The sequence below is a fragment of the Drosophila hydei genome, unplaced genomic scaffold (genome assembly GCF_003285905.1).
Source record: "Drosophila hydei strain 15085-1641.00,03,60 unplaced genomic scaffold, DhydRS2 tig00008139-arrow-pilon, whole genome shotgun sequence".
Taxonomy (NCBI): Eukaryota; Metazoa; Arthropoda; class Insecta; order Diptera; family Drosophilidae; genus Drosophila; species Drosophila hydei.
The window spans coordinates 2,328,579-2,353,884 of NW_022045847.1; the positions used below are offsets into that span (position 1 = coordinate 2,328,579).

At 39.2% G+C, this 25,306-nt stretch overlaps 1 long non-coding RNA gene across 2 annotated transcripts in view; it reads left to right on the plus strand.

Moving 5' to 3' along the window:
• LOC111602459 overlaps positions 1–21,784 on the plus strand; it is a 40,271-nt gene extending 18,487 nt beyond the window's left edge. Inside the window, exons 1-3 of one of the 2 annotated variants that reach the window (XR_002751620.1) lie at positions 14,074–14,243; positions 21,378–21,436; positions 21,516–21,784. This is a non-coding gene — a long non-coding RNA (uncharacterized LOC111602459). Of the gene's footprint in view, positions 1–14,073; positions 14,244–21,377; positions 21,437–21,515 lie in introns of those variants that run through there. The other variant, XR_002751617.2, reaches the window with a different exon arrangement.
• The last annotated feature ends 3,522 nt before the right edge of the window (positions 21,785–25,306 follow it).

Below are 25,306 nucleotides of genomic sequence, written 5' to 3' on the forward strand. Positions count from 1 at the left end.
GAAAGCAACTTATGCACTAATCGTTGTGTCCTCTACTCCAACTGTAGGCGCAACGTAAACCAGAGTCAAACTATACTTTTTCGAATATTAGTCTTATTTTTGTACATTGAAAATGTGAGATTAGAGGCTGAAGGAGGCGTGCCGGACAGGCATATATTATTATATATATGTTATAGCGTCTGTCACGGCTCTTTCTGCCTGTCAGATAGGTTTTCACAAGCCAGTTACACAGTGATTTCCCATTTTCAATGGGTTCATGGTATACAACACATCAAGAGAAAAACGTCATCTGATAATCATCTGAGCGGGTGTGATTTTATTCATCGCAGACGTTGTTTTCGGTTCCATTTTGATTTAAACAAAGGAAACTTTACAACTCTCAAGGGCCGTGCTCCATTTTGGCGCATTCGATTGTAATATTGTTGTGGGCGTGCAGAAGGTTGCAGATGAATTGGAGACAAATCAATTTCATATTCAACGCACAGCGCAAAATTTCAATATGCCTGGATTTTTTGTTATTTGCAATTTGCGGCGTCAAACATGGGAGCACAGCGAATGTCGAGCAGGAAACGTGTCTCCCGCGTTTTATTTACGAAAAAACAGAACCCAACTGAAAGTTATGGATGCATAAAGTATGAAATCGCCCCAGCCTAGATAAAACATGTTCCCCACACATGCGCCAACAAGGAATCGAAATATATACTTAGTCTCTCCATAAATTTTAAGTTTCTGTCCCTCGATTTTGTGCGAATTTCTCTGGGAATTTAATTTTTGCAATAACTTCCCGCTGCTCCCAGCGCACAAGCAAATGGCCAGACGTAAAACAAAAATGAACAAGCAAATCGAAAGAATAAGCACTTGCAGTGCTGGATATATGTTATTGTTATGGCCCATGCGACATGCATAAGAAGTAAGCAGAAGCTTTAATGACGAATCTCGTTCTGCCCCTCCCTCTCCCTCTCCCTCACCCTCTCTTGCCATCGCACTCTCTCGTCCTGGTCTCTGGGAATGTGTTCGTCTGGCCTGGAACAAAGATGGAAAATTTCAATTTAAGGTTTTGAAAAGTTTGTATTGGGAAAGATTTTGAGATACATGGAATGCAGCTATAAACTGCTCTATCATTTGTTTGTTTCTACTTTGGGATAGTTCATACCAAAATCTTGCCCATGTATTTGTATTTTCTGTTTACTTATTCTTTGCTTATGCTAGACCGCAATCTATGTGAGCAGTATTCTTGAATATTCGGTTGCTTGTGTACAGATATATTATATATTGCACATGTGTTAATGCCTTAAACATATATTAAGCGTATATTATATATGCAGCTATATTCCGATTTTTAGCTAAACCGATTCGAGCATGAATCCGAGATGATTTACTAATTTTGCTTACTTTTTGAACTTCTACATTGCGCAGTTTGTGAGATGAAATCGGTGTCCCTCACAGATAGAACTTTTAATTAATTAATGTGGTCCGTTCATTAGGGGTAACAACTCCGAAAGTATTTTATTTTAAATATAAATTCAACAGTGTTTGTTCTATGAACGAGTCTAATGCAGGCAGCAACATTCCCACTCGTCAAATGCATTTTCTTGCACAGCAAATTGTATAATAATTATATCAGTTTTCTATCAATTTGCCATTTGATTTATAAAATATTTCGATAATATATTTTAGGCATCACATGGAGGCGTAAAAAGTTTGAGGCATCAAATCTTATTTTGTGTAATTTAAATATTTCCATTTGCCGCAATCCATTGTCACTAATTGTATATAAAGACTCATTCAATATAGTGGAGCATATCCTTTGGGTATATTCTTGTACATTATGTGAGCATGTGAATGTGTCAAACTTGTGATGTTTTCATTAGTGAGAAACGGACTCAAGATATGTCCTCGTTGGTCAGTCCAGATTTGAGTAGTCCAACTTTTGTGCATCGTGCTCGGAAAAGATATCATAAAGACAAGGAACTCCGAGTTCATAAAAGCCTTAAGCAGTCGATATAGTCAAGGTTGTCTGCTTCTAGGTAAGCTTGTCCGCCAATTCTTTTACATATCTTGTATACTTCAAGAAGATAATGTAACCATATGCTAACAGTTCCATGTCGAAAATAATGTGCCAAAGAAAAGTCTCAGTTCTCGAAAGCTATAAGAAACATGTCTAATAACTGAATATCATAGTTCTTTTTGTTCATGAGAATATTAATAGGCTTGAGATAAGAACTGTTCGGGGATGATGGGAACGTACAGAATAAGCCAAACAGGGGCCAGCAAACAAGGCACACAAACACGTAAATTACATGCCAAATAAGGTGGCCTAGTGCGTGGAGAGGGACTCTAATACTTGGGAACTGCTATTGCTTGGAGCTGCTGTTGCCTGTGACATTTACGTCCAAAGCTCCATCTCGTGTCAACGACAACGTCAACGTCAATGCCAATTCGACAACAACACCGCCTCGTGTCTTTCTGGTCGTTGGAAAATGTTGGAAAAACAAATTTTTATACTTGTTTTTGCCCGGGTTTATATTTGTGTTTTATTTTTCACAGCGCTGCAAAATATGCGAGTGTGTGTGGGATGCTGCTGACGAGCGAGGGACTGTGCAGGGGGATTGATAGTGCGGCTGCCGAGCGTCACTGACATTTGCCATGCCCAGAGATATTCCGAGATATTAGTCATAAAACGAGCACACAAATATATAAATTCGTTTGAGCGTGCAGCTCTCCCTCCGCTGCCTCCCACGCCCCAAATACTCTGCGCTGCCGTATACCTCAGTCGCTCAGTTATGAAGATGGCGGCCAGGTCGTGCCGTTTTTATACGAGCTACTGCGTCCGGGTCCATGAAAATGGAAACCTAATTTTCTAGGGTAATCCTTGGCAGCAAAAAGGCCAATGTGTTCACTCTGCTGTGGGGATGCTGTGGGCTTGCTCTGCCCACCTGAAAACATAAATTATGCAGATCCTGCATACGTGCTTAGATGTATTTTTCCACGAGATGGAGCGACCATAAAGGTAGCATACACACACACACACACGCTTACACACATGCATATACATGGTATGTACGTATGTATATGATTGCTTGTGATACGTGCAACATGTAAAATGAATTCAAAAAGCTTACCCTGTATGTGTAAGTCTGCTCGGTATATATGTAAATATATGTGCGCGCTTACACACATATATGGACGCATAATGTTACTTAGCTGGAGTAGAGCCAAACAGGCAACTGCATAAAAAGTTTTTGGCTGAAATTGCGAAATGGCCAGCCAAGCCAGATCAGCAGCCAGCTCCTCCAGTCCTGTAGCCGTGCAGCATTGCTCGCCTCGTTTATATGCGCGTCAGCCAGCCTCGTGTCCAGCACTTGGCTTATCCTTGATGAAACTAATCCCAACTTCGCTATTTTTATATGTATGTACTTCTGTGCACAGCACACAAAAACTTTTGGCCAATCTTTTTACGACTTCATTTGCCAGTTGGCATTTGGTGGTTGACAGTGCTGGGAGTGGGAATGGGAATGAAAATGGCAACGGCAACGGCAACGGCAACGACTATGGCTGAAAGCAGAGCAGCACAGATGCAATAAGTCCCCGAGTCACGCCACTGCCAGGTTCTTAGGACTCCGCTCTCTAACAGTCTTCCAATTACTATGGGTCCTCCTATCTTTGCATTCTATTTATTTGTTGTGTAACTTTTGGCGAGCACTGTACAACAGGCAGACAACAAACAATTGACACTTCTTTAACATTTTTAATTTAAACTTAACGTGACAAGAAGTACTTGAAGGCAGTAAAAGAAAGTTGTATCAACACTTGGAACAGAACTCGTATTAAATTTCAAAAATGTTATATAAAATGATAATATTACAAGATGAAATTTTTGATCATTTTAACTTTGACATTTTTGGTTACTTTTTTCTGTATATCGTTTATTGCAGCTGGAAATGATTTCATGCAGGCTCCACCTAAATTTATCTAAAACTTTTTTATATGCGCTTAGCCAACTGGCGCCTTTCGCCTTGCCCTAACCCAGCCCCACCCCAGCACCAGTCCCTGTCGCGGTCTCCGTTCCAGCTACAGCACCAGCTCCTGCCGCTGTTGCAATTTCGCGCTGGTTGCATTTCAAGTTTTTTGAAACTGCGGAGAGGACGAGGAGCTGGCTGTCGTAAAAAGTAAAGATCGCTGTCCGCGCTGCTGGAGCCAAGCGAAATTTCACTTCGTTTCGCGTTATTGGGCAAACCCATTCCGGGTGCCAAGAAACCATAGCGAAATATACAAGCGAAAACCAAGGAGACTACAAGATGTTGCACTGCTACAAATGGCCCTAAAAGTAAGAAGCAATGCGATTTAGCAATTCCTAATTCAAGTTTGGTTCAAGTAAAAACAAAAATATAAATTGCCGACACTTGATATTCATCCAAATTCCAGTCATGGAATTTAAGGCAATTTAAGCCTTTGCTAAGGGACTTTGTAATTACTGATTAAACTGTCAGAGTTTTGTGGGCTGGCCTGGCCTATGACTTTCGGGAGTTGTTAGCACTTAAGAGTTCTATAAATTACTGCTTCATGGGCTTTTATCGCATGTGTTTTAGGGAAGTCAGCAAGACGTATACATTCTTTTGTCTCTGTGTATTTGCATGTGCGTGCTATTGCCAGGGCACTCGTATCGTAAACTTTCTTATGAGAGTTTCTAGTTTGGTGCCGAGCGCCAAAAATCCTTTGAGATGATTAAAACAACAGAAAGTTGAAAACTATTTGAATTTGCAATAAAACAAACGCCGCAAAAGAACAAACCATCCAAACTATTTCAGCAAACAGAGCTGAATCAGCCGAAGAGTCCAATGTCAGCTCGTCATTAAGGCTACAACGGCTTATAACATTCTAGCCTTTACCTCGCTTCTTGGTTGCAGCATGTGTATTTGCTTCTTGAATTGAAATAGAAAATATCAAAAAGTTTCATCTGCTGGTAAAAATTTCAATTGGAAACGCAAAGAAAACGATTTCGTTTTCCAATTGAGCCCGCAGTGGGCGCTGCTGGGCCGAGCTGTGGATGTGACTGTCATAAAACATACCTCCATGTTGTTATTGGGCGCGCAGCGCACAAACAACTTTGCGCTCCCCTTTGCCTCGTTGTGTGCAGTAAATAAATTGAAACGAATTCAATTGGCAGCGGAATGTTTACAAGAGCAATGAGGAAACGAAGCCAAAGACAAACAAACGGCAGACGCCATCAGACAGAAGACAGGGAGTCCAGCACATGACAAATAACAAATAAACAAATTCAAAAGTCTTCGAGGCTCATTCGTCAACTGAGGCAACCTTCGACTTTATTTGCCAGACGACGCGTCGTCCAGCCTGGCCTACGCAACTTCTCCAGTTGTCATTGGCGCCCCTCACTCATTCACAGCCACAGCCACATGCTCATCCCCATCCGCTTCCACTTCCACTTCCACAAGCCTACTCCAGGCCTGCAGACAAGCCTACGTGTATTGATGGCTGTGCCATCGCAAATGTCATTGGCATAATAAGCTGTTTGTTTTAACGGCGCTCGTTTCTGGACGTACCCAAACAAAAATAATGGCACAACCCAAGCCGATGTCGTCGGTGTCGGTGTCGGTGTCGGCAATGGAATAACTTTGGAGCGGCCAGCTCTATGGGCGAGCGCAGCACAACCAACATAACATGGCATCGTAACCAACGACTTCATAAATTCGCTTTTCGTATTTATTTACAATAATTTATTTCAATAACAACGCCAGCCATTTTTCTCCATCCATCTCCATAACCATCTGTAGCCCCAGTCACGCTCTCCACTTAGCCCCAGTTTTGCCCCGTTGAAGTGTCCCAGCATTGTTCGGCTTCTCTCTTTTCTTCACTTCAAATGATATTTCAAATATTTGTACAGTTTTCATTGTGCGTTGGTTCTTCGGGGACAGCATAAATAGTCGAATATCAATTTATGCGTTTCCATAATGGGGAAAGTCTAGATACGACTCTCCTTTGAGAAACAACAGAGCTTCAAATGTTTGCGGGAAATGAATTTTTATACCCTCCTCACATTGAAGAACAGTGTATCGCTTTTTGTTAAAATACATATTTAGCAGACAGACGAAGGAGTGGCCGGCCGCCTTACATATTCTTGATGTAGTTCAGTAGTCAGTTAAAAACTGGTTTTTAAAAATATTATTTATTGTTTGAAGCGCGTGTTCGGGAAGTCTCAAGCATAGCACTCAAAGAGACGCAGACCCCATTAATTAATCAGGTCGATGAGCTGAGTCGACCTTACCATGTCTATGTGTCTGTTGGTCTAAATGTCTGTCTGTCTGCATGAACACAGGCCACAAGAGCTTAAGACTTGAAATTTCAAATATATATTCCTGTATACCATGCGCAGTACACGATTATCTTTGTTTTAATTCACCCATTTCCTCTATCGATAAAAATCGATAGTTCGATTTGCTCCTTGATAACTTGTTATTAAATATACTTAAATTATCAAAGCAGCATTATATAAAGATTTAAGTGCATCTGTATTCTCGTAAAATGATCTTGAAAATAATATGAACAAATGCTCTTTGAGTTAGTATGGATATCTAAAAAGTTTTCCCTTTAATTCTCAAACTCCGGCCCGGACTTTTCAAGCCTTTGAGTTTGCTGCGGGCATGCAATTTTTTTACACGCGAAATAAAAATTCTTGCAGAACAGTTTCGCCGCTCTCCCTCTGTCGTCTTTCCTTTTACATGCTTAACGCCGCTTGTGCTTCGCATTCGTGTGCCAGCCATTTACAGAATAGAATTCTTGATTAAATTGGGGTACATTTCGTGTTTCCCACTCCAAGCGGCTTACGGGCCACACTGCTGACTGCCATTCTCTCATTTAGCTGGCTTGGTTGTCGTTCAGGTGGGCGGGTCCCGATTCCAGCACATAAACAGTGAACTGGGAACTGGGAATAAGAAGAAGAATATTTGCTGCATATTCAAGCGCCCCTCTGCCACCCACGCTGTTCACTCAATGCCAGCGAAATACAGTTCCAAAACTCCTCGTACCTGAGTTTGTTGAAACATGCGAAACTTATTTTGCAAGTTTTATGTTGACGAGCAGCAGTGAAGCAGCAGCAGCAGCAGCTTTTATTTTTTTCCTCTCACTTTTTCCTTCTTTTTTCAGTTTTCACATTTTGTTTTCTGGTTCAAATTACAATTGCACTGAGCGAAATTAGAAAAAGTTTTAAGCAAGAAGTCAAGGTGTACATTTTTCTATTACACCGATAACATTTGAAATGTCATTATCTCTCTCTATATATCATGGTATTTGTTTAGCTCATGAAATTTGTAAAATGCACTTGAAATTGAACCAGCTGAAATCAGAATTAGTTCTTAGTATTTTTAGTGTAGCGGATGCATAAAATCAACAGTAAGAAAACTTAGAAGGAACTGAAGAGGAATTCACGCCTGCCCCGGATCTGGCGTCGCGTTGCATGGCGAGTTGTCATCGCTATTCAGCCGAATGGCGATGGAGTTAGGGCGTTGGCAAGCCGAGCATAAAATTTCTAACCATCCTTGGAGCATGTAACGGGCGTGGTAGGAATGCTGCTCGTGCCACAGCCACAGCCACAAGATGCGAGTGGCTTAACGAATTTCTGTTGCTTGCATTAGAAGGGCTTAATTCTTAGCATGCTGATGACTAAAGCAGAAGAAGCAACGGACAACGCAGCTATATGCATAATTCAGTGATGCCAAGTCTCAAATATAGATACATTTACAGATACTGTTTAGCATATAAGCAGGCAAAAACTCTGTCACCTTATTAAAACAACAACGACGAAAATAAGCAATGGCATAAAAAAGGCACGAGCACATGCGGCCGACTAATGGGCTTGTTTTGTTGGCATTGGTGAGCGCGTTACGCGCCTGGACGTCTGGAAGGCTGGAAGGCTGGAAGTCGGCGCACTAAATACGCAGCGGGAATGGCCTCGAGAGAGAAAAAAGTAATAAGCAGCCGCAGCGGCACAAAGGCCGTTTGTTCTGGTCTTTTATAGTTTTATTGTCGGAGCCGATGAATCCTTTCTGTATTTAGAGGTCGCTCCAGTTATGGATATGCGCATGAAATATTTCATTTGAATCTTACAATCGGTCGAAGGTCATTCGCCTGCACTACATTTTTATCAAATTGCTCTCTTTTTTCTGTGAAACACATCAGCTTATCCCTTTTTTTGTAGTTTCTTACAAGACAGATTATGAAAACCTTGAGAAAAATATGAAGTTTAATTACCGTTGCAATCTACAAATGTCAAAAAATCGTTCTCCATTTAGTAGTTTACAATGCAATCTGAGCTCTTTGCTGTTTGAAATGGTTTGTCCTGGCCTAGAGCCTGTGTGTTCAAATAATCTACACATAAATTTATGCTGAACATGCTTGAACTTCGAACTCATCATCATAAAACATGGCAAAGGGCGCTGGAACAGCGTTGGAGCAGCGGTATTTGAGCCCAACTAAATTAGTGCAATTCAACACGAGCTAACCCCATCTACCAAGGCAAACCACCGATAATACATAGCAATGAAGCAGAAAATCCCTGAAAAGCTCTAAGCCGTATCGCTTTAGGCATCGCTTCCTAATGCCGCGGGAGGCGGGGTGACTGTCACATTGATATGCGAGGTTGGGCTCAGATTAATGGGCAGCCAACTGAAATGCCAACGAAACGTAGAACTAATTCCGTCGTTCTCAGTTAAATAGCATACACAGGCAATGAGACGCTGGATGTGACCCCAACAGAGTTTTCCCACAGTGGGTAGAACTTGGGGCTCTTGATACATGACATGAAGCATAATATATGTTTATTAATTTAATACAACTTTTTATCAATATAATATTTTATCCGAGATAATATAATATTGCTTACATTTGAAGATTTTCGAAATTCCATACAAGTTTTCTAAATTAACTTACTTGTATTCATATTACTAAATTTAAAAGCAATCATCTAATATTTTAAGTATATCATTTAATGCTACTTCACGTCAGATTTATCAAAATATCTGTCGACTATATTTTATCATATATATTTATATTTATTCATAATATGTTGATTAACATTTTTGTTCAGAAAAGTTCAGACAGGTTCAACAGAGGAAATAAATATACATTAAAATATATATGTGTATATTATTATATAATTATATTATATATAATTAAATGTATACAAATATAAATATAATTAATTTATATTATATATAATTAAATAAATGCAGTAAAGATGTATATTTATAATATCTTGATTAGCAGAAGTAATTTCATTGTGGCTCAACAACTCATCAACAACAAATGTTGAATAATGATATACAATATTTATAGTCCCTACAAATGTTTTTTTTTGTTATATTTTTTGTGTTGTGTTGATAAAACATAGTTTTAGTAAGAAAATGACGGTGGTGCTCCATAGTGCACGGGCTTCTTGACTGTGGACACGTTTTCGCTGCTGGGCCAAGTGTTTGCAGCTGAGATAAACGATTTCCAATAAAAATACGGCACTGCCCGTACGCCGGAAATAGTATTCCAGCAGTTTTGGCCTTAGCCTTAACCTTAGCATTGCCATTGTTTGCCTTCCTGCAAATCCTACCAATTTTTGGGCAGCAGCGATGTTATCTAGTTCAATTGTTGCTGCTCCTGCGAGTCGTCAGCGGACGGTGATGATGAGGCTCGATGGCACATTAAATTGTATTAAAATGCGCAACGCACAAACACAAACACAATCACACGCCTCTATGCAAACCCCTCGCCCGTGACTTACTTTTAATGCTCCCAGGCGACAGGCAACGGAACCTTCACTGCCAGCTTAAGCGACGGCATTTATTTAGGCTGCTCTCATCAGTAGGTGTTTCCAGAGCAAACGTTATTTTCTTTATTTATTTTATTGGAAAATGCCAACGAGACGTTGCTTAAAGATGTCTCACGCTTTGAATTTGTTTTTGGCATTCTATTCGCACGTCTGATGGAAATCGCATAGTAAGTTTTTATTGTATTAGTTTCCTAATAGCAATCAAAGCTCATGCTCATTAAGAACAACTAGGTGTGTATTTCATATGTTTGATTCCAACCAAATTCTAAATCATATTGTAGACTAGCACGTTAAAGAGTAGAAACGACCAGAATAGCGCAAGATACATATTATAATTACTATTTTGAAATCTTTATGAAGAGCAAAGCAAATAATTTAGCTTTTGAAACATTTTATACTGATATATACCCCTTCTACCTTATGCTATGCTGCTCTTGTACGTATTTATTTATATAATAATATATGAGAAACAAACTTACTTAGTTTTGACAAAAATAATGTCACTGTTTCTTACTTCTTCTTAAAGGTTTCTTAATCAGTTCATAAGTTATAAATTAATTTATGCTTCAGCTGAAGACTACAAAATGCCGACGGATAAGTCCAATGGCGACGAATCAAGAACCTGCTTAGAATGCGAGAGCAAACGGTCATGGAGCGCCGACGCAATGAAATGAAATGAAGAGAACGCGTTGTCATAGCAACGATAGCGGCAGCCATCTTGGATGTGAGAGGGAACCGCCATGTAGCGGCCATGCTGGCATGCTGCTATGCTGGCAAGCCACCGGCACTCACCTGCGGCGGCGGCTATTGTGAAGTTCTGTAACGTGACTGAAATATCGGTACCAGACAAATGTTGTTTTTGCTTGTGCGGCGTTTTTGACGTTCTGCCAGGCCGCATTGCCGCAGCTGCGACATTCGCGGCCAGCGCTGAACGAATGCGCCTGCGTTGCGCCCGGACTACGACATCGTCTGACATAGGAAGGAATGGAAGCAGAGACGATGGCAGCGACGTTATCGAGGTATGTAAAGGAATGAAATGGAACAGATTGGCAATAAATGAATACTGCTCTGCCATTTGTCGGGGTTGAAATGATCACAGTGATTGGTATAGACATAAGAGAGAAGGAGATATGTGTATTGCGTCCTCCTCAGAGGGTTGCAATCGAATACATGAACCATTTTCGTGTTGTCTTTGCTAAGTCTAAAGATGACTAGACAAATGCCAATATGGTTCATTATTAAGGTAAACCAATTGGATTTTTTTTGTTTCAAATGCATAAATGAAATAACTATATACTTTATTATTTCTATATATAAAAAAACATATGCAAAATAAATTTGTATAATTTTGCAGTTATTTTGTCATGCATAAACACAGTTGAATATTTTTGATATGAAACGCAGTCAACGCTCGCTCACTAACACATCCATAGTTGCTGTTGCGTTTGTGTTAGTACCTGCGCTCTTTGCTCTCCCTCTCGCTCTCTCTCTCTCTCTTTCAACTTTGCTTGTGTGCGTACGGGCTCTCTTAAGCAGCCCTCTCTTAAGACCGGCAACGTGCATTAGTATTGGTTCAGCTCTCTTCATTGGTTCCGTAACTTTCTTAATAATGTTCTCTTTACATGCTGCACCTGTTAAAGCCGTCGTGGCGCTCTTGGATGTCTCTTGTCATTTGATTGCGTCGCATTGTTTTGGTCTACGCTCACGCTCTTTGTTATGCACTCTTTTGTGATTGCTGGCGTTTTTGCTTACTGGTCGCAGTTGCTTGGACCTCCACTGCATAACCAACCCCCGCGCTATAGTTAGCATGCCCAGCATACGCCAGCCAATGCAACTCCTATTCCGATGGGATGACGCGGCGCAGCTTGAAATCTTGTTAGAATTTATGAGAATCTCAAAGTCCTGCGCAAGTTTCTGAGCTTTGGGTAGATGCAATTTCCTTTTTTTACGATTTGCCCGCATTCATTGCATTCTTTTCGGTTCGGTTCGCTTTCACAACTTTTCGCCATTGCCTTCGCGTCCGTCTCAGGCATCCTTTAGACGGATTTTGTTGCGCAGGAAAATATAATGCGCTCTTCCACCATTTGGCAACAATCTTGGCTGTCGATGCAATTTAGCAATGCAACTCGCTGCTGTGTGGGTGATTGGCTGTGTTTCCTAATAAGAATAGTCCGCACACCCCTTCTGACTGCTGACTGCTGGCCACTGTGAATTCTGATAAGAATGATTGCTGCAATTGCAACAAGGATAGCACCAGCAAGGAAAATTCATCAGCAGCATATAATGCCAACCCATTCCAGCATTCCGGCACTCCAGCATTCCAGCATTCCAGCAGCAAATGCTAACTAGATTCAATCTTCCTAATGGTTTGCGTCTCGACTAACTCAACCAGCCGTAAATAAGAAAATTTCAAAACAATCCATGTTATTATAATAACTCGAAGCATTCGACTTTGTCCGCTTTCTGCTCATGAGCCTAGTACACTGTATATCGATAATCGATTTCACACAGTTCCATGTAATCGATAAGGGGGCAGCAAGGCATTCATAATTGATGATAAGGTGAGTGAATTGACAATTATATTTCGAGTCGAACGTTTCGTCACAGCTTCACGTGCTGACCAAACTAAATTTGAATACTCAAGCCAATTCAAGTCCAATTCATATATAATATATATGAAATGTGTATTCAAGAGAGCAAGCAAATCGAATTAATTAATAATCATATATATATATATATGATTATATATATATATGTATATGTAAGTGAAATGTGACTATAACTTTATTCCCATTGTAAATACATGTCAATCGATCTATATATATATATATGTATATAGATCGATTGACATGTATTTACAATGGGAATAAAGTTATAGTCACATTTCACTTACTTGGCATGGCTAATGGGAAGGCAATAAGTCTGAAGTAAGTGCAAAACGCGATCAATAAACGAAACGAGAACTTAAAGTCGAAATCAAATTGTAAATTGACAAACAACAAAAATAATATTGTGGGCAAAGACATAAATCTGAGCAGCGTTAAGCTACCGTAAGCTCAATGGATCCACTTCCCCTTTGGCCAGGGCGGGATTTGAACTGTTCTCCGACTGCTGCGAACGGACGTCATAATCGTTTCAGTGACAATGCATAAAATTTCAGTTTTACGATTTAACTGGGCTATAAAGCAGCCAATTAGTGTCAGTGGAGAAGACAAAAACCGAAGACGAGCGTGGCTCTGGCTCAATGGCAATGCATTCTGATTGGTACCAGGAACCAGGCAAAAGCGAGCCAGGGCGGGTGGGGGAGGGCAGGGTGCTTGTGGCATGGGGCATGGGGCATGGGGCAGTGAAACGGGACTTACGTACATTAATATTCAGGCTGTCGATTCAACTCTTGTCTAGGGATGAGGCCGCGACAAGTGCGAAGTGCATTTAATTGTTTTATGATCATTTTGACAGGCCATTAAAATTATTCAGGCTCACTCCCAATTCCAGTAGCTTCATTTTGTTTCTTTTTTTGGCTTAGAAGCCTACGACCAGGTGCTGCCTAATCTACGACACGCAACCAACACGAGCCCACCCAAAGCACATACCAATCCCAATCACAGTTCCTGTGCTCAATGTGGAGAACAGCCGCGAGTCATAAAAGTGATGACAATTTCGTCATTTTTTATTTGTTATGACAGCGAGTCAGCGAGCTGGCACGCTTGCGGTCTCTGCAGCACAGGTGTGTACAGGTGAGCGGGCAAGAAAACATGCCCGTTCCTCAATATTGTTGCGTTCTTGAATAATTTTAATGCCATAAAGTACAATGTCAAATGTTGACGCTATTTATCAGCTATGCCGGTCAATGCACCGTGGGGGAAAATGATTGAAAATATTATAAAAATAAAGTTATGCAAAATGTATCATAATAAAACCTGCTGAAACTAAATTAATTTCAGAATAAGTTAAATACTAAAATCATATCTTATATACCGAACCCTTATCGGCTCCCTTTCATCAGGTATCTGAAAACATGGCAAATCAATTAGGTTACGCATTGTTAGTTAGTTCCTCAATGGAAACGAGACAAATTGCAATTTACAGGCTGCACTTGGATGCCAATGGCAATTGCAATGGCAAAGGCAATCGATTGGCGACATGGGCTCCACTAATTGTGATTGCCAGTGGCATTGGCATTGCCACTAGCCGGGAAACTAAAGGCAGAGTTAAATGTTTTGTTTATTTGTGAACGCATTTCGGACTGGAGTGTGTGGCAGTGAGTGCTGAGCCCTTGCACAAGTTGTACTTCAACTACTTTTACTGTGCAACCAATTCTAATATAAACAGAGTCAAAGGAAAGAACTGATTGGCAGCGCAGATGGTGGCCATGCCAAAAGACTAAGACTGGCAGCTCGAGCCAGGTGAAGTAAGTAAACAAAAATGCAGAATGTCCGCTGATTGATATTATCCGGTGGCACACGCAGCACTCGTACACACACACACACACAGATATAGCTGGCAGGCGGACAGAATGGTAATCGAGAATGGATTTCCATTTAGCATTTCCGTTGCAGCCATATTTCATTCGGGCTGTCAACATGAGTTCCAGCCATTTAGTATGTGCGGTCGCAGTTGTACCTAATCAGAATTCCATTCTAGCATAATGCCGGGTCCAACTTTAGCTATGATATGCAGTGTATGCGAACCTTCCTCGTTCAGCTTTGGCTTCGGCTTACTGCATTTGATATAAGCTTAATTAAGTAAGTTGATTAAGATTAAATTTCAGTGCACTCAAATTAACTTAAATAAGCCTAATCCCTTGCGGTCTGCATTCTGCTGCATTCTCTTTAAAGATTTCGTTTCTTGTTTTCCAACTGAAAAGTTGGAACAGAACAAATGCCAAAAATATTTCATTTACTTAAAAGCTTTCGAATCTCACTGATGATTTTTCTTATTTTCTCTGTTTTTCAGTTTTCTTTTTACTTGCTTGCTATGATAAAATTAAATATATGAAGAAAGAAAAAGGAAAGAGCAACAAGAAAAGCAAAACTTAAAATATATTTGATGCGACCCGCCGTAGATACATATATGTTAAGTGAAATGGGATTGTGTGTGTGCTTGGTCTTTGTGTATGTGTATGTGTGTGTGTGTGTATCTGGGAAATGTCTAAAAGCGATTTACTTTAGTTTCCATTTCGGTTGCTGGCCTCCGTTTGTTAGTCCCGATTTCTATACCCTGTAAAAAACATTGAAATTCACACAAATGGATATTGATAGCGACATTTTTGTAGCCAAAATAATATTACTAAACAGCAATTGATAAAATGCTGATTAATAATTATTATCTAATAATAACGATAGCTTCTGTGGTGCAGGGTAAGCACGGCGCCAGCTTGCCATGCCCAACTGCTGCTGCTGCTGCTGCTGCTCTTGTTATTTTCCATTTCGATTTTATTTTCGTTCTTCGTTGGGTTTCCATTTCGTTCATTGCCAGCAGAAACAACAACAGCAACAAAAGCAAAACTATCATTACCATTCCATTATCATCATGGGCATGTTCCATTGTTGTTGCTATTGTAGTCCGTTGTTTCGGTTGCCAATTTCTGTTGTTGTTTTCATTCTACTCAGACCATACCCTTCCCCATCTATAGCAATCCTATTGTTCAAGTATGAGACACGTACACTCTCTCATGTATGTATGTGTACACCTTGCAATTTATTTACTATATACTATATATATATATAATACATAGATATACATATATATTGTATTTTTGTACTTCAACTTCTCATTCATTCTTAGCTCGTACTTGGGTTGTTCGTATTTTCGTTTCGCATCATAATTTTTGCGTGCAGCGACAACAAAAGCAAAAACAAATGGCTATGACGCCGAAAATCACGTTCCGAGGAATTCACTTGGGACAAAGCAAAAAATAAATAATAATACTGAATGCTGAAAGTCACAGCAGATTCCTAGACAGGGCCAATCACTTCAACTTCACAAATACCAGTTGTCTCACCCCAGCCACCCAGAACTCCCACGCAGTCGTTTCTAACTTTGGCCGGGACTACGTTTCCGAAATGTACTGTAAACAAAGCACGCGCCAATTCGGATAGGGCGGACACTGAATGAGGAATCTGTCAAGCAACATCTCAGCTCACCAACTGACTAGGTCTGATCTCTAAGCGAATGCTCTCAAGCATATCAGGTGAATGAGTTGACTTTATTTATGGGCCTTCACAGAAAGAATCTTAATTCAGCGAACTATTTTCTGATATCTGATATATTTGTGTTGTTGCTTTAAAATATATTTTCATAAGTCAGAGAATAAAAGTATTCTAAGCTGTATTTGCAGCTATTTTTTTGTGCCCTGAAATTCTCTAATAAAATCGGAATTTGACGCGCGCATTTTATAATCGTAAATGCAAGAACTAAATAATTACAATGCAATAAAAGCGACAATTCAAATTGATATGTTTCATTGGATTAATGACTTAATTATATCTTGCTCATTCATTTTCTTTCGCTAAAACTTTCTGTAAATGATATAAATTAAGCTGATTTAAGGTTAAATGACGAAAAAAGAAATGAATATCTCAATGGCTTAAGAACGCATCAGACCAAGCCTTAAGCTGCTGCTGCTGTTGCTTATCCGCAGAAGAATGAGCAGTGCATAAACGCAAGTGAGGCAGCAACAACACTGCGCCAGCCGATGCACAGCTGTGTCGGCCATAGCAGCCATAGTGACATTACTATTGTCGTCTCGCTCCCGCGCCCAATAGCTTATATGCATACAGTGCCAGCCTGCTTCGAAATGCCATAACGGAGTAGCATATGGATTTATTCCTGTACCGGTAGCCAACGTGACAGCACGTACACACATACTTATGTACATGCACATTCACATGTACATGCACATGCACACGGTGCGCTTTCGTTCATTTCCCATGCAGATGCGTCCAGGCCACTTGAGTGTATCGCTACAATATGGTTGACATTTCGTTCAACCATACATTAACCTTTGCAGTTACACACACATCAACTCGTATATGTATGTGTGTGTGTAGCACAACTTTCCTTAAAGCACGACCATGCGCAATGCAAGCTGAATAGCAATGTGCGAGGAAACGACGCTTTTTGCGAAAGCAGACTGCAAATTACTTAAATTTATTTACAGCCTGGTAAATTTAAACGATTTTCATTATATTTTAATAATCAGATACAATTTTATTTCGTTGTTTTATTATATTTTATTTATAGTGGCATTGTTTTACTATAAACAACTACTTTTTACTTTACTTTTTAATGAATTATACAAAATGCGTTTACCACTTGATTCTGATAAATAATTCTAATAATCGAAAAGCTTACTACATTGTCAATATTATTATGCCACAGATCGATTTGATATTTTTTATGCATAATAAAAATCTCTTATCAGCTGCTCATGCAAAAATCAAATTTATGTTCCTAAAATAGATTTGGAAATGGATAATGCTTCGTTAGAAATTACATTAAGTGGCGTGGCAAGCTCCATAAAGTACAAATTGTAAAGAACAACTTCACTAAATTACATTCAGAAGTTATTCTATTTCCCATAGTAAATATATATTTACAGAAAAACGAGAAGACAACGATAACTATAATGAATATTAAAAAAATTTAGTTTATATATATTTATTTATTAAGCACTTAAGAAGAGGCTTTTATTTTGGGTACATACAGATCTTATACAATAAAGTCATAATTCAGAGACGCTTCTAATGACCACATACTTTCAATAAAATATATACTTAAGGGTCTTAAGTTGTCTTTAGTATATATGGATATGTCTGTGGCTCCACTCGCAGGCAACGGGTGTGGCTATACGACTGCAATACGTATTTTAATTTCAAACAGAAAACCCGTTTCTTCTCGGTTGGGCATTTAATCGGATTTGCAAAAGTTGCAATTTATGCATTTAAGTATTGCAGGCACCATCAGCTCCCAGCAGTGAGCCATTTGGAGTTAAGAATTTAAAAAATATTTTGCGATCTTATTGTGGAAATATTGGAGATGTGCTGCAATGGCATCAGGATCGGCATGGGTTTTTTGGGGTCGTTGATCCACTAGACAGCGTTGCATATGCTTTCCCTAACATTTACGATTTGCAGCTTCAATGTGAAGCTTCTAGTTAGCCGCAGATAGAAATAACTAAAAATATAGCTAAAGGCCTTTTAGGCGATTGGTCAATAAAACTCATTTCGCAGATAGACTTCAGTCAATTGTCATAACAAAGCGAATCGTTGAAAAAACGAAACAAAACAACGGAACACAACGGCAGCTGTCGATGGCAAATATTTGCGCTGTCCGACAGCATGTGGTCCACGGGTACATGGTCCATATTCGGAGCCACAGAAGCGGACAGAACTCAGATCACAATTTTAACCCGTTCACTGGAAACCAATTGAGATGAGGAACAGAAAACGAGAAAATTGCAGCTAGAAAATTGCAGTTTTTATGGCTGTCATAAACAGCGGCATCGCTCGGCTGAGACTTTCACTTTTCTATAAGGGAAATAAAGGCTGCAACGACGCGACGTCGATGTCAATGTCGATGTCGGCGTCGGTGTCGGTGTCGGTGTCGGTGTCGTGGTTCCTGGAACATTAGTGATGCTTCATTTTTTGTAGAAAAATTTTGGTTTGCTTCTTTTGGGTAATTGTATGTGGAGCGTCACAGACGCACAACGAACCCTTTACCAGCTGAGCACGACAGGGAAGTTCTACTTCCACAGCGGGTGTCGTAAAGTGAAATTTAGGTAGATTTACAGAATTTAGAATTCCGTTGGTATGAACTTTGTCTTATTTGTATACATAGATATTTTTGAGACTTCGAAATGGATAGCCTGGTCATCCATATGAATTATTTTATTAATTATTATTTTACAAAATTAATCTATCTTCTTAAGAGCGGCGAAGTGATTTACTCTCTTAGTTTATTACCATCTTGAAATCGCTTTCGATGCTTATTCGGATCATCACTCAACGGAATTCGGAATTCTATCCGCAGTCGTGTCACCCATTTTGATAGCACCATTCATAAATATGTCTGAACTAGAGTAAATTCAACAAATCAACGCCAAGGAACGCGACGATTCAGAAAGTTTTCTTGGGCTGCTAATCTTCTGAAAATGGAAAATATTAATGAGAAAAAGTTTAGCGGCTTGGGGCGTTGTCGTTTGAAGAGCTTTTATGCTGTTGCCATGGGTCTCGAGCTCGATACGAAAATGGCTGTACTGCCCTGAAATGTGTCTCATTATGAAAATGTAACCAATTTGGAATCCAGACACAGACGTGAACCAAAAAAATACATATCGATGAGACTGAAGTTCCAGTAGAAGCAATAGAAGGACAGTCGCCTCTGTAATATTTGCAGTTGCTCGTGTAATATGGGATAAGTGTTTTTTGTCAATGGACTTAACTAGAATTTATGCACACGAGCATATTCCATTGGGGAATACTCTGTATTTGACTAATAACAGCAACAACACGCCAGAAAACAAGAGCAGAAACAACAACACAACTAAAAAGCTTGTCTAAAATATGCATACTGGTCTGTGAAAAAATGATGACGTCGTTGAATGCCATTGGAGTGGGTGGAATATAGATGAATGCTGTGGCAAACTGGAGCTGGTCAATGGGTGAATACTGTATTTATGGTTGGGCTGGTTGGGTGACTGGTAAACAAGCAAATAGACAAACAAGCGACCACTCGACGGTGACGATGTCGAGGGCTACTGTGAGCGCAGAATAAAATTGTGAACGGGCGATGAAGAGGAGGAGGGGAAAAGAGTAAGAGAGGAGGGCATCTCCAGGCCATAAGGCCAGCACACCACACGACCTATAAAAGTAACGCAAGCATGTGAAGAGTGTTCGGTAGGGGTGTGATAAGTGTGGCCATCGCAACGCGTTGCCTCGCGGAGACGTAATCAAATAACCATGGAATAATGGAGCGCACATCAGGGCAAATACAGGGACATGAGTAGATGTTCGGAAAACTGGGCCCAATGGGATATGAATGCATCAGTGACGACGCACTCTGCTACGATACTGTTGGTCCACATCAATATAAAAACTTTTTCTTGTATCTCTCCGGCCTCTAACCCATCCACAAAACCAACTATAAATTTACTGCATTTTACGTATTTTTTGGTTTTCGCACACAAGACGACGCCTGCTCCAACGAGCGGTCCAATGCTTCCGAAACATTGAAATAAAATGATAAGCGTGAAATAATAATGAGGAGCGTGTTCCGGCATAAATCTGCTTGGGTCTTGCCAAAGTGTTTCGAATATACATACATTTAAATGCAATGATGATTTTGAGCTTTTTTATACCCTAGCCAAGAGTATATACGAATACGCTGTTACTCATTGAAGGTCAAAAGAACGGATTCATATTCTATATATATATTCCTGATATATATACTTTCTCTACTGCTATATAAATCCAAGCTTCCAATATTATTACAAAACTTATCCTTCGAACTACTATTTCATATATCCACTAAGAAGCTACTCGACTTTAGAATAAGAGTGTACAGCATTTCTCTCCAATGTCTGAGAGAGTGAATGGCAAAGATAACTATTCCTCCTTCTCCTACCCTGTATGAATGCTTACATGGATACAACAATTTGAGCCTCTTGTGTAACAGCCTGTTATGAAAATAATTCACACTCACAATTCAATGTAAGGTAATGAGGTGAAAGATCTACTCTCGTAAATTTCTGTCAAGCAACGATGCATATCATGTATTCATATGCAGCTGAAACTTAAGTTGGAATCGTCATATCAACTGCGAATATATATAACGAATAAGTATGGGCTTTAATATTATCTTATTTAACTGCATTAATGACTAAAAGGCTGTTGCGTCTCCTTGATACCTTAATAAAAAATGTAAAAGTAATAAATTTTTTTGAAAATTCTGTCAGGTGATAATAAGAATTTATGATCCCACAAACTCTGCAATAAACATGAAATTAAAAACTATTTAATCTTAGTCAGAATAAGGATGACTTCGTCCTTATGACTTGTGTCATTCGCATTAGTTTTGAATGCGAACAGTTTTCACTTGATATGCTATCGCTTTTATTATTTAAATCATTTCAAGATTTAGTCTACATTATATTGATCTATAGAAATATGTGCCTAAGAAATTAGCTCATAAATACTTCACCTGTCTCCTTATTTAACTGCAAGTCTTCGTGTGTATCAGTATAAATCCAACCAAATATAAAAATCTCATTATTTTATTTAAATATTAATTCTAATTTGCAAGTCTTCGACTTCTAGAAATTTCTAATTTAGAAATCAAGCTACTGCTCTATATCCTATATAAGCTGTAAAATCAACTGTTCTTATACCAAATTGTTTTCTTTAATCGGATTAATATATATTTTTATTTATATTCTTTAAGCATTTATTAAACGACTTTTCAATAATTGAATAATATAAAATTTCAAAAAATCGAAGAAGCTTACATATATTTTTTAATTAACTGTAACTCCATGGCATTTCAGTTGGATAATTTTGGCCGGGCCTCCTGAGGAGCGAACAGTTTAGACGGCAGTTGTTACGGGTGAGTCTATACTACACACTAATATATAAATATATGAAATGAAGGTAGTCATAAACTTTCAATTTAAACTGTGGCACAGGTGCAACTAGCACAAGATACAAAAGCAGATGCGATGCAGACTACATCCCTTAAGGCGCGCAACTTTCTTATGATGCTTTCCAGTTTTATTTGCAAACATGATTTTTGCTAAATTACATACAATCCTCCAGGAAATAGGAATGTGTGTGCGGCATAAGAAATAGTTGGGCCAAAGTTTTGTACCTTTTGCCATTTATTTTTCGGCAAATGCCGTCTCGATATGAAAAAAGGCAAAAAAGTTGATCAAATAAATGGCGAAATTTCCATATCCCGACGATAAGCTCAGAAACGTGTTTTCATATGTAGCCCAGCCGAAAGATTTTCATCAATTGGGTATACCTATCCACTGTAATTCTCCTCCCATCAAGCAACGACCACGTATCAAGTTGTGCAAAACTCTTGTTCGGGGTGGTTGTTCTGCGAGCCTTGCGCAAGCTGATGTCCTGTCGATGCCCCGCCATTAGGGCGGGGAAGGGAGGTATGGGGATTACGATGGCGGCAGGTACAACCCCCATCATTTAGCTAAGTAAATGGGTTGGCTGCAGAACGTGACTTGCAGCGCCTTTGACTCGAAAGCGCCGAACCAAGTTTTCGTTTCATTCTCCAGGTACGAATTGAAGCAATCTAAGCAGAACAATGGCCTTCACTCAGCACAAAACGAACAAATAAAGCAAAAAGGAATGTATCCTCATTTAGTTGGAATATCATTTTATATTATATAAATAAAGCTGAATGCAACTGAGGCTCATTGCTTATATATATTAATTTTCATCCAAGATATACCTGTATATATATATATATCTATATACATATTTATACACTATTTTCGTTAAAAGACATCGCCATTTTTGCCATTTTGTACCATTGTACACTTTCATTTCATTAAGTCTAGCAGTACACGCCAGCCACAAGCTCAAACTGGGGCAACTAATGAGCAATATATGAGCAATATGTAACTAGACGTGGTTACGAAATATCAACGTTTGACTCGTTTATCGTATTTCCAATGCTATTGTCGCTCCATCCCAAGCCCACAGCCCAGACCCTGTGTTCGTTTCCTGAATCGATGCCCGTAGACAACCCCAGAAATTTAATAAACACGCAAGTGCACGGAAGTAAATTATCCCGACAGTCAATTATGTAAGCTGCTCTCAGCTGAGACGAGTTTTGCGGGCAGGCACTCAGAGCGCTCTTGCTCTGGCAGGTATATAGTTGACGTCTTTAGAAACCACATAAATAAATACCTCGTTTATTTGCTTGCCTGGGCTTGCGTGCGGTTTGAACATCCGAGTTCTTTCCGCTGGTGGTTTCATTAAGCTCTTTCCACACCCGCTTCAATTGGTTGCTTAATTTGTGGTCGCAATTTGCCAGTGTTTTTGCTTTTAATTAAAACGCTCTTTCATCTTTCTTTCTTGACAGGTGATACCTAGATTATATGTGTGTTTTCTTCAGCTTTGCGATTGCTTAAGTAATAAATGACCCAAATTAAACGATTTGTTACTTACGATTCGACTTTACGGTATTTAAAGTTAACCAGTTTTTAATTCATGATACATGAACTCATTTTGACTAGTGACTCTACCTGACTTTTAAATTATTAAAATCAAAGGAATTTTATTTAAAAGTCTTGTAAAGGGAAAATTAAGAATCCAACGTAAATTGTAAATTTAACAGGAATAAATAGCTCTAGTACGCATATACCTCTTTTTCGGTCATTTTTACATATTGATAGTTTCATTTTAGCACTGAAGATATCTTTTATATGTAATTATGTTATTATTATTATTATATATAAATTTGTTTTTATTAAAGAGCTTGAACTAGGTTTCCATACAAAGTTTAAAATTGGATTTTCCTGTTGCTCCGAAACATCCAATTCTATGACTCAATTACTTGAGATATTATTTGCAATTCGAGTTCAAAGGCATCTAAAATTAGTCGAATAGATTTTTGTTTACAAATTTCCTAATACGTCTTGTTTATATGTTTGGATGCCACCAACGCGCACAAACTGCTGCTGAAATTTGGATCAAGAACAACGTTGAACGATATAAATACGAATACGTATATTTATATATTTAAATATACATAACTGAGCACATAGTTCTGTATCTCTGGCAGAGGGCGAAATGAATTTGCCGAGCGCTCAAGTGAAGAAGAAGTTGGGCTTCGGCGTGCCATGTCGATGATCTTTTGAATAAATAATGAAATTGCGTCTGCACTGGATAGCTTTACGTTTGTGCACCGTCTACTTATATTCTTCTAATAACCCTACAGTATTCACCTATCAGAAACTAAATTTTACTCAAAATTATTTTGTATGTGTATTGTACTCGAATAATTTATTCAAACCCGTTGATAGAAAACAATAAAAATACCAAAATTAAATAAGTATGTACAACAAGTTGCTCATGAATATGTTATTCTTTGTCATATAGAGCTGGGTAAGCTACTGGAGAGTAGTGATGATTCTTTCGTCATCACTTAGTCAAAGTTTTTAATCAACATCTCGAATGGCCAATGGCCTGAAATTAATTAAATTTTACTAATTTCGCAGCCAAAATTTGCATGAGTAGTCGAAGCTGAAAACGCCTCTGGAGGCCGATTGTTTGTCGTAATTACATTAAAAGACCAACAAATTTAATCAGAGAATGGTGGGCAGAGACTCAAAAGGTTGCACCTTAACTCAAAACTCCAATGAGCTAAGCTTATTAGGCGGCATAAGGTGTTTACCATTGGAGCTTGCTGCAGACCCTTTTTGCTCTCTCCTTGGTTTGTTTTGCCAAATGGCCGAGCTGTGGATTTCTAGAAGAGCAGTCGTAAAAATGAAATATTAATTGGCCATAGACAAAGGGCGAATAAAGAATATCCAGCTGTTCCGCTTTAAAGCGCTAACTGCTCCAGTTTTCAACTCATTCCACTTAGCAGTCCCGAAATTAATTATAACAGTAGAGAACAGTTCACTACAGTGGCTAAAACTTAGAATATCGTTGCGGGCGCCATGGATCCAGAGCAGCGACAACAACTACTAGCAACCTAGTTGTAATTGAAGCGATAACAACCACTGTACTTCGCTAAGGCTTCTCTGCATATAAGTATTTCTTACTCGCCACACACACTGTACATCCTTTTCGCTCTCGCCGTTAGAGGAAGGGAGAGAGCACAACTCTCGCTCGCGGCGGCCATTGATATAGACGCCAGCCAAGCTGTGTGCACAAAACCCACCCCATTTCAATAGAAAATAACGGCTCATATTACAGCAGAGTACTATTTGGGCAAATCAGTGGCCAGACAGACAGGCAGGCAGAAATTCGGACAGTGATGAATTCTTGTTATTGTACCATATTCTTTTGATGATGTTGTGGAATTTAATTTGTATTCTCGGTCGAAAATGCTGCGGCCGCATAAGAACAAAATAAAACTTTGTCTGCATTTGTTTTAGAGAGTGCGTGTGCGAGCGTGGGAGGGACTGAGCGTATGGCACGCTCTAACAATACGCCAAGCAACATTTTTAATGCACCCCAGAAAAAATACGAGAAATAAATTAAATCATATTTTTTGTTGAGCAAAAATGTAAATTGAAAGCATTTCATACTATTACTATATTGCTATTGCTATCATACATATATTGCTTGTCCACATAACTTTGAAGTCCTTTACAATTAATGGACTATGCTTATCGAGATCAAGACACAACTTTAGAGTTGATAGTTGTTCGTGTTAAGGGCCCAATTAAGTTACAGGAACTTCAAAATGGCTGTCAATGAAAAGGAGCTTGGAGCGATGAATGGC